The sequence below is a fragment of the Solea senegalensis genome, linkage group LG5 (genome assembly GCF_019176455.1).
Source record: "Solea senegalensis isolate Sse05_10M linkage group LG5, IFAPA_SoseM_1, whole genome shotgun sequence".
Taxonomy (NCBI): domain Eukaryota; kingdom Metazoa; phylum Chordata; class Actinopteri; order Pleuronectiformes; family Soleidae; genus Solea; species Solea senegalensis.
In genome coordinates, this window is record NC_058025.1 from 12,989,925 (window position 1) to 13,001,252 (window position 11,328).

General features: G+C 39.9%; 1 protein-coding gene across 1 annotated transcript in view; it reads right to left on the reverse strand.

The window, feature by feature from the left end:
- Positions 1-11,328, reverse strand: part of commd10 (COMM domain containing 10) — a 721,199-nt gene that overhangs the window by 291,029 nt on the left and 418,842 nt on the right. The window lies entirely within an intron of this gene.

Below are 11,328 nucleotides of genomic sequence, written 5' to 3' on the forward strand. Positions count from 1 at the left end.
GTGGCTGCAGCAACCTGCGCTGCAGAACTTCAAGGACGAAAACAAACATGGAAGAAATCCTACACCACCTGGGATTTTGCACACTACATATAACTTATTATACACATTTGTGAGTTTCCTAGCTATAGTCTTCAGGTTTTTGAACGGATTACTGTGATGAGATCAGATTTTATTCTTTTATTTATTTAGTTTTACATAACGCACAGCTTAACTAAAGACATTATCACTTAATACATAAGAAACAAGCTGCCCCATGTTCACCACCGCACTGCAGTGGATGAGGTTAAGGTTGTGCTGTGCTGATGATGTCAGCAGTGACGTGGAGCAGTCTGTCTATCTATCAGCTGCGTCATGTGTGGGAACTCACAGGATAATAGTCTATGTTTGAATAGTGTGAAAAAGAACAGCGGCATGAGTAAAAACCTGCAAACACACCGTTTCCTCCCCTCAGCTGTTTGAACTCTCAGAACGGTGAGTCCTGCCGCCTCACGTCATCTCGCTACACTGACCCCGTGTTCTTGAAAAACACACGTGTTGTTTTCTTTGTTGCCAAGCTCTGTCACTTATTTAAACACCAAACACGAAGGGAATTCACCGACAATGTGTTTGTGCATGATATCGCCTCGAAAAAGTCACTTACTTTAACTATGCCATTTGTACACAGTACATTATATATAACATAACTGACCTTAACATGTCAGACCTTCGATAAACAGAGCGGTCCTACAGTATGCTGTGAGTGTTTGTGCGTGTATGCCACCCAGTGTGTGCACAGAGTCGGATAAAATATGATTTCAGCCTCTTGTTGTTTATTCCTCTGTGTGTGGTCCAGGTTTAACTAATGTTGTGGGGACCTAAAGCAAGTCCCCAAAATGTTAATTACTACATTTTAAGGTGAAGACGTGTTTTAAAGTTAGGCTGAGGTTAGGTTTAGGTTAAGGTCAGAGTCAGGGTTAGGATTAGGCCAGTAGTAATTATGGCTGAGCTCAGAATAAGTCTCCAAGAAATGAGTGCAAGTCAATGCAATGTCCTCTGAGAACCAGACTCTGTGTGTGTGTGTGCACATGTGTGTATTTATATCTTTGTGGGGTCCAAATATGTACAAAGTTGTGAGTACATTTTGTCACAACTTTAAATGTTTTTTTCAGAGTTAACACCTGGTTTTCGGGTTCAGGGTTAGAGCTGGGTTTAGGTTAAGATTAAGGTAAGGGGCTATTATGCATTATGTCTATGATGTGTGTGTGAGTGAGTGAGTGAGTGAGTGAGTGTGTTCTTGTGTCTGTTTCCTCTTCAGGACCTTTTCTGGCATAAACACTGACCTTGTCAAGACCAATAGTCATCATGGAGACCAAAACCTGGTCTTAATGAATCAGAACCTGATTTGTGTTGAACTGGTGATGTTTAGGATTAAAATTTGAATTGTGGTTAGGGTTTGGCATTCACTGGTTATGGTTAAGGTTTGGAAATAACACTTTGTTTAGGCTATACAAATGAATGGAAATCACAGTCTGGTCCTAAGAAGAATAGCTGCACAAACCTGTGTGTTTGTGTTGGGGGTGTCCAAGACATGCAGAATGTACTGTAAGTAGATTTGAAAGATTAAGCTTCTCATGAATGTGCTTTTCCTGGATTTGTTTGTTGCAGTCCGATAACCTGCAAGCGTGATTGCACTGTAAACTCAGAGTAATGACCACCAGCACCGCCGGGAGAATCAATTTTCCTGTAAAAACTACTCAAGCTTATGTTCCGTAGATGGACAATAGTGCTGGCAAGCGACTCTCATTTTTGTGTTTGTTTGCTTTGCTGCACAAAGAGAAATCTTTCCAAACTATTTTAATTCATGGAATTACTACATTGTGTCATGGAAAGGTTTCGTTGGCTCCGTCGACTCCATACAACCTCAAAGTACAGTTAATTGGTGCAAAACACTCTTTACTTTTTCTTCTGTGGTAGCTGGCAGGGCTTTAACTTTGAAGAATGAGAAACAAGAGGGGAAATTAAACTAAGGGACAAAAACTAGAAGTACAAGAACAGAAGTGTGACCTTCACACGTCCACGAGTACATGAATTGTCACCGCAGTTAGAGAATACCTCTGGATGATTTTTTCCTTGTAACACTCCATCTGTGTTTTGGTTTAACTCAGGGTTTGAGTGTATGATATGTCAACTAAGTAAAGTTAGGTTTGCCATGAGCAGCTCCCCGTAAGGCTCTTTCTCTGACAGGTACAGACACATGTGGTTGTTTGTGGGATGGGTCAAAGAGAGCCATCTTCATTCCAGATGGAGGTCTGCAGAATGTGTGCAGATGATGAGCTGCTTCCACACCCACACTGTTTACAATTTACATTTTTGTCAATGAAATATCTTGAATACATTCAGATGTTAAACTTTGATGAGAATTAAAGATGCGATTGGGTCTTTTCTAACCAAACGATGCTATGTCAAGATAATGTCACATCGCCATTTGCATTATTTCTACTGAACTCTTTAAACACTGATCAGTATTTTGGTAAATGCTTATATTCCCTCTCTTCATGAAAACAATGTATGAATATGGAACTTTACGGAGTGGCAGCTCAGCACAGAGACTGGGAAACACAGGGAAACGTAGCCTGGCTTTGTCCAAAGGTAATCAAATCCATCTACCAGCACCTCCAAACATCCTTAATGTTAAACATGTCATATCTTGTTTGTGGCCTGTACTAAAAATCAAATCTTGCATGGGAGTGGAAACTTTAGAAAGATGTTGGCTCTGGCTGCACCTTTACAAAAAGTATTATGAACAACTTATCAACTAACAGCATGTTCTATAAAGGTTGTATAAGAGTAACATTCTGGGAACCGTCAGAGAATGTTCTCTAAAGGTTGTGACAAAAGTGGTTACAGGAATATTCTTTGAACCTTTACAGAACGCTCTCTAAAGGTTATGACAAAGTGACGTTCTGGCAATTGTGCAACCAAAACCATAGAAGAACCTAGGGGGAAATCTTCAGGGAACGTTCCCACAACCAAAAGATAACATTGCCAAAGCGATCTGGGAACCAAGAATTGTTAACTGGGATATTACTCAGGGCAAAAATGGAAATGGATCCCAAAAGGTTGAAGCTGGCGACACAGGGTGTAAAAAAAAAATTACAAAAGAATTTTGGAATGTTACAGAAAGTCGCCAGCTCTACAGTAAAACATAGTAATAAATGGCTTCACAAAAGTGTTGATTTTCAACCCAGATTTAAAAACAAAATCACTATTTTAAAATTCAAACTTGTGCTTTCAAATAGAGCCTTACTGAGTCATGTCTGCCGACTTCCCAGCATCCCAGAGATCTAGTCCATGTGGACGGGCTGTTGCCCTTGAGGACACTCAGCCTGCAGCTTGTTTTTAAAAATAAAGTTTAGGAGAGAGTTTGAATGTGTTTATTCTGCTGTCTGCTAGATTTGTAGATAACATCCGTATGCAATTTGGCTCAACATAACAAAGCCGCAGCACCAGGAATCAGATGTAAACAGTTTAACTGGCACTGAGATTGACATGTGACGCCAGCATGGAAACAGAAACATCTCGTCTTCTCTTTGAGATGATTTGCGGCCAGTGTCTGATCAAACTGTGTCATTAATGTGTTTGGACACTTGATTATGTCGTCATATTTAATCATATCTCGCCAACTCCTCAAAAATATAGACCTGCTGTAAACAGGCACTGTAAATACCCCGGGGGGATCTGAGCAGAAAACATACATCTAATGTCAACATCTCTCTTTAGACAATTATTGACAATCTTCATCTGGCACACATCAAATCCAGACAGGACAGTTTATGCTCGAGGCTGTGAGACGGCAACGTTTGCAACAACACAAACGTTGGCTTAAGTTCACTCAAGTCAAGATAACAAAACAACATTCTTATGCACTATAGCTACTCCTAACATCAACCTTACACAAGACCGTCTCATCAATTAGCCGGACAGTTCATCCGTAAAGAGGGAGTGTTATCACATCACGGCAGAATACAAAGAGCAACTTGATGGGAGGTCCAAATGTATACAAACAATTCAGATTCTAACTCCTGCATGACTGTGATTTCCTCTGCAAGGGTATACCAGACGTTATGGTGGTAATTATTAACAGGGAGGAAAAACTCAAAGCTACATTAGGGACGTTTTGTGCTAATCTTTACTTGACCAGACAACCGTCATTGCCCATTAGAGCACAGTGGAAAAAAACCACACGCAGGGGTGTTGTACTGCTGATTACGCATACATTAAAGACGGCGGTGAAACAGCCGCTGTTACGGGAGACAGAAGAGAACAAATGAATAAACACGAGCCACAGTACACCTTATTTAATCAGCTCATTTACATGCGTCCACTCTGCTCGTGAACTGGACAGACTGTTTGTGACGTTATACTGTGGACTGTAGCTGGACGGGGACATTCAGTTACAGCAGTGAGGAACATCCATTTGCACACCTGTCCGAGTCATGTCACAAGAACAGTCTTGTATAAAGTATCTTAAAGGGATACTTGAGTAAAGTAAAGTATTTGACCAGAAAATGTCTTTAGAAGAAGTTAAAGTCACTTATTTAATAATATTACTTAAGTAAAAGTCTTAAAGTATATTACATTTACTGTACTTAAGTATCAAAAGTAACTTTCTGATATAAAATGTACTTAAATTTAAGTTAGGATTGAGCCATGGTAGCTCAGTGGTAGGGCAAGCTGTCGTTCAACTGGAAGGTCTTGGGTTCAATTCCTTGCTCTGCTAGTCTATTTGTGTCCTTGGGCAAGACACTTAACCCCATGTTGAAACTATAGTGTAAAAGCTCTATTACCAACTCTTTATTTGGTGGTAACGAGTAACAAAGACAGTTAGAGGAAATTTAGAGGAATAAAAGTTGCTACAAATATAAATAAAGTAAAGTACAGATATGTGAATTGTGTACTCAAGTATAGCAACAAAGTACTAGTACTTTGTTACATTACAACACTGCACGAGAATGTCCAGAAGGAATGGATTTCTATGAAGCTGTCGCTGCAAAACAGATTTTCCGACCTGTCTCAATCAGTCATAAACGTCAAGTCTTTGGCTAAAACTCGTCATTAAAATGTTTATACTGACTGCACAGTGTACTGGCCACACGATCGACATTTATATGGGTCATTTATATTCTCTTTGTACCTGGGACACAGTATTTATGTAAAAATGACAAATCACAGCACAAAGGAATTGTGTTACTCTCTATACAAATCATATTCAACAGGGAACTGAATAAAGTTCAATCAGAATTCCTTGTGTTCTTTAATGACAAAAATGCACCTTTTTTTCTACAGTCAGGTGAGAAAAATGTTTTTATTTTATTTTAGCCATTTATCTCGACTCACTGCTCTCTAGATCAAGTGCAGCGCAGGATGTCAGCACAGTATTTTTACAGATGGTGTATATATAAAACACAGGGAACAAATGATTCCACATGAGTGGAGTTCAGTTGCTGTCATGTGATTGGCTGATATAGATATTTGGGACAAGACTCATCCATTGTTGTTCTGTATGAAAATAAAATTACAAAAGTTTGTTTTTGTTTTGTTTTTTACAGAAAATAAAGCCGCATTTCCACCGGCTCTACTCGCCTCGCCTCGGCACGACACGGCACGATTAGGTTGCATCTCCACTACAAAAAAGTACCTACTTAACGTGGGCGGAGTCATCGCTGCACGGCTGAGTGAAACTGCAGTGGAAACGCTACTTAAACCGTACCGTGCCGTGGCGAGGCGAGTAGAGCCGGTGGAAATGCGCCATAAAACTATCTACTTATCTACTTCAATATTTCAAATAACTTTGAGGAAATAAAAATCAAACCTGGGTCAAATATTTATCAAAATTTCATTCAATGTCCACTTTTTGATTTGACTTCTACATCTTCAAAAAAATATGAAATTCTATTCTGTATACAGTATACTTTATACAGACAGTCTTGTATAAAATACCTAAAAGGGATACTTGAGTAAAAGTATCTTATCCAGAAAATAACTTAAAACAATGCATTTGTTTTCTTGAAATATGACACATTTTAGTCCTGGCAGTATAATATTAGAAGGAAAATATTGACTATTGAAATAAATAGTTTTGTTATTACCCAGAAACACAGTTTACTTTACTTTAATTTTAGTGTATGAGTCCTCTAAAGAGTGTATCTCATTCCTGGTCATGGCGACCCACTGCCCTGTATGTTTTAGATGTTTCCCTGATCCAGCACACCTGATTCAAATGTTTGAGCAGAAACCTGATAACGACCCATTTATTTGAATCAGGTGTGCTGGAGCAGGGAAACATCTAAAACACACAGGGCAGTGGGTCATGAGGACCAGCACTGTGAGACACTGCTCTAAAATGAGTTAAAAATGTACGGTAGCAAGTATATATGGTCTGAAAAAACTAAATTGTATTGAAGTAAAATGTGCAGGAAAAAAAGGTTTTGTTGAATGAGGCTTTTTCTGACGCTTAAAACATTTTTTGTCTTCGACAAAACAAAACAACACATACACTTCAACAGGTGTACTTAATAAAGTGGCTGATCGGTGTATTCTGTTCTCTTATCAGTGCCATGCCTGGAGCTGCGGCGTCACGTCAGACGGACAGCTGTGATTCATCTCGGCAGAAAGTTAAATCATCACTAAATACACGTGTTTTAACGACATCACCTCGGCGTCGAGGCAAAACTCTGCGTAATCGTTCTTTAGGATCCGCAGATAAAGCGCTGCAGCGTTGAGTGGTCAGATGTCGAGAGAGATACTGGAGACGCTTATCACTAATAGAGCATCAGGTTTGTACAAGAGCCATCTGTCATGAAACGCACCGCCCTGTGGAGCTTTCACACTTTGTACAGGAAGGAGAGCTTTTGGACCAAATCACCACATAATATTTACACCACTGGGTGAAATCAGATAAAAAGTCACCTGTAATGTGTCAAATGCAGATGCTCATTATGTGAAACGTTCCCTTTTACATTTTTCCACGCGTGGTCTACGTTACGGAACATTGCAAGTGTTTTGTCAAGTGGTTGAACGGACACCTTTTCATCACCAGTGTCAGGGACCTGTATCCCACATTCTGAGCCTGATGTGTGGAGACTTTTGTCACAAGCTCTCCTTCTAAAGTGGTCAAAGTGTTCAAAGGCAACTATTTATTATCTATTACTGCACCTTCATTCAACCAGGACAGGACTCACTGAGATTAAGAATCTCTTTTACAAGAGTGTCCTGGCCAAGAGACACAGGCAGCTTTGCTTTGAAAAGCGAAGAACACCACTTCAGAGCAGCAAATGATTCATGTTTACAAGTTTACAAGTTACAGACAGTAAATAATTAAGATAAAAAGTAAAAGTGCTCAACAAGTGTAGGCTTAGTGGCAATAAAACCAGTTAAAGTAAAACAGTAGACCAGCTCCTTCAGTTTTAGGTAATTTTACAGAGCATTGCAGTCATAATGAGCAGTAAACTTAAAAGCCTGTTTTACCATGTTCTGTTCTGACTGATAGAGCCAAGAATAGAATCAAATCCTGTGACCTGAGACCATACAATCTTGCTTTTGTTGGTGGGAGCAGACCTAAAATACACTTATGATGGTTACATCTGCGCCACGACAAGTCAGACCGACCAACATGGCTACATAAAAGGCAAGGGTGAGTACGCGATAACCAGAGTCAAGCAGATAGACTATGCGATTCCTATAAATATCATCTCCATAGTAGAGTTCAGCCATGAAGGTGGAGGCAACGAGTCTCTTTTTAGCCTGAAAAGAAAGGCAAAACTTCAACAGCTTCAAGTTCGAGTTCAGCTTGTGCAGCCAGGGTTTTTGAACAGATATGATAACTATATAAGAAGCCATGAGTGTTTGCTGTAACACAACAAATTACACAATGGAAAAATATGCTAAGAGGAAAACACCTGAAGTCACCTGACAAACATTTGGCAACAAAACTATCACAGACTGAGAGGCGATTTAAGATTGTTTCATTAACACGGCAAAGTGTGCAATTACAGACTTCTTAGGGCTCTGCAATAAGGTCGTTTAAAACACAACACCAGTTTCGTGAGTTCTTGCGTTCAATGTTTTCCTATGTCAGTTCGATAGACAGTATAGACAACGGATAAATGCTTCCATGTGTGTCTGCATTTTAACAGTTTGAGAATATTTCACATTCGTCACGTCACGATGACAATACACCAGGAAAATTAATCAGACGGCAAATAAATCAAATTTGTAATTCGCTGAGCACATCTGTCTAATTTATTACGGGTTTATTGCGAGAACAGCACACTAATGTCTGAGCCCAAAGGCCACACATGTCCTCAAAACAAACAGACGGACAAATTAAAGGTTATTAGCTTTCACTTATCCCTTTAAAATATTAGATATGAAGCGTCTGACCTTGATGAGTAAAGAAAGATTAATAAACTTGTTCCTCGGAAGACTGGCTGTGGGCGGGCGGGCCAAGAGCAACACATGCAGCAGCATTTCATCCTGTAATCTGCCTCACAGCGCACGACACACAGACTCTGTGGTCTGCCGTCGCTGATATAAATCACGCTCACAAATGGCAACCAAATCCTGTTGACTTAAGTTGAAAAGGGGACGAAGGGAGGAAAGGAAGAAAAAGAACACAACATAGTTTGCATGACAAGGGAAAACCGTGGCCACATGGGAAAGTCAAATCTCTGCTTCAAGTGGTTAAAAATAAAAAAAATCACCTTTGAAGAACACAATGTTCAAGTGATGGAACACAAATGAAGAGCGTGTACCGGCTTTGTTATGAGTTCTCCCACCAGGCCAAATATTCAGTCTACAAATAAGGTTTGGTGGTAGAGATAAATTGTTTATACAGTAGCAGGTGTTTTGTTCCCAGGCTCAGCACTGATAATGTCTAATGTGTCCACTTTTCTTTTTTTTTCCAGATTCAACACACACACAGTATCTCAAAAAAAAAGAAGCCGTTTCCTCCTCCCGTCCATGAAAACACACAGGTCTATTAAAACACTTCAACGGCACTGGGCATCAGACGACCAGTGACGTGGATGTCAAACTTCCTGACTTTTTGCCCTCGTTACGCTTTACCTGTCGACCCAGAAAGACGAGGAGAACGTCGTCCGGCAACCGTCAGAAAATGCAAACTGACCTTTTGCTTTCAAAACACAACCTGTTATGCCCTGACCATATTTTCAGAGAGGTAAAAGAAGAATTGCGCCACAATAATTCATTCATATGCATGTTCTCGGTGTCTAAGGACATGTGGGGACCTCAGAGAAATGTATAACCAGTGTTAGAAATACTGTGTGTTACTATACCTGAGTAAATTTGAGTAAACCAAAAGGAGAAAAGGGAAATTTCTATCCTCGCCTGTTTTCGTTGTTGTTTGACAGATAACACCATGCTAACGATGATTCCATGCACACAGATTCCATTGATCCCCTTCAGCAAATCCTTGACTACACATACTGTATGCCAAATGTGATGATGATTCAGGAGCTTGTCCCCTTTCAAAGGACTATAAAAATGGATTTACGATGACATAAATGATTGTTTTCCTCCAGTCCAACATTCAAAATGAGCCCAAGAAAGATTAAAAGCCATTTCTAAATATTCATTTTTGCACTTAAATACACATTTAGGACTTGCTTTGCGAGTATTCTGGTCTTAACAGGGCCAATTGGGGGTTAAAGGGTTCAATTGAGATTGAGAAAAAGACACTGAAGAGCAGTGAATGGCCGTCTTTATTGCAGATTAGAGGTGAGTCTAGAGTGAGAAAGCTTGGGCGTTTGCAGCCTGTGGAGTGAAGCTGCAGACACTGAAAATGCAATGGTAGTTTCATTTTCTGGCAAATACACTTTGTCAGTGCATTTGTTCTCAACTCTCCACTCAACTGTCACTAATGCATCAACAAGAAGAGCCATTGCAACATTCATCCTCGTGCTAAAAGCATAACTGACAAAGGAAAGAAATGGGGGGAAAATCAAATAATCAATATCTTCTATCGCTGCCATAAAATGATAAACAGTGAAGGCACAAGGCTGATTCTCTTCTGCATTTTTCTTTTTGTCAACAGAGCCCATAAAAGCACCAAAACAAACACTGACCTGACTGAAAAGCCTTTTATTTTTCTGTGCAAATAGAGCTAAAAAAAGAAAAAGAAAAAGAAAAACACTCTTATAAACCACAAGGTTGCTTTGGGATACTCGGAAGCACTTTAATCAGTCCATGGCTGTATATACACAACTTGATTATGGTTCCTAAAAGAGTTAACAGTAATATTTAGCCGTTTTTAATATTTAAAAGCATATTTATTTGATCGATTTCTACAGACTTATGTCTTCAGTAGAGGGATAAAATTATCTTAGAGCTGTTTTCATTCAAGGGAAGACGGAGTAACACAGTTTTGTTTTGGGTTAAATGGGATGTGACCTGTGCCTGACAATCAGACATTTACGCAGGACGACATCATGACGAGTTGATGATCAACTATGACAGCGGTATTATACTTCAGTGGACCATTCCAGTGAGTCACAGAAGGAAACTCACAGGAGTAATTGATAACATTAAAGCCAGCTGCTGCTGTGCACGCTGGCTCACTCACACGCTTTACTGGGATGCTTAATGAAGGAATGAAATAAACGCGGAGACATTTTCTACTAAACTTATTTTCACTTTTTACTGCAAGGACAAGCCAGTTTTAAAAAAAAGTCATAGTAGTGAGGAAACTTTGGTTATTCAAGCCAGTCACAACGGAGCCTCAGGTTCACAATGGTTCTTGTTTTAGTATTTTGCGTCGCTCATTCATACTGAACTGCATACCAGACTGTTTTCCCAAGATCATGCTCTGAATACTGAATAGCTGCCACATAATGTGGACTGAAAGCATTATGTGCGCTACCACAACGGCATTTTTCCCCCTCTCCAAAGATCCATTATCTTATCTCTCTGCAGAGCATAAACAATGTAGGGTTTTGTCCATTTGCATGTTCACGTGTGCCATTTATGTGTTTGGCTCGTGCTGCGTTCACATGCTGTTGTTTTGGGGCATTTCAGTATATCCTGGATCTACAATGCATGTTTTCCTCTGTGAACAGAGATGTTTCTGCCATCGCTGCACTCAACTGGGTTATCTCTATATGGGCAACCAGAAAAGTCACCCCTGTGAGAAAACACACACTCACTGCAAAGAGGAAAAGGAGTGGGAGGATGTGGACGTGACAGTAAGAGCTTTTCCCAGTTTCCCCTTCTTTTTGCTTACATGAGGTCACTGAAGCACCAGGCTTTACAATTGATGTGAGCATGCCTGCC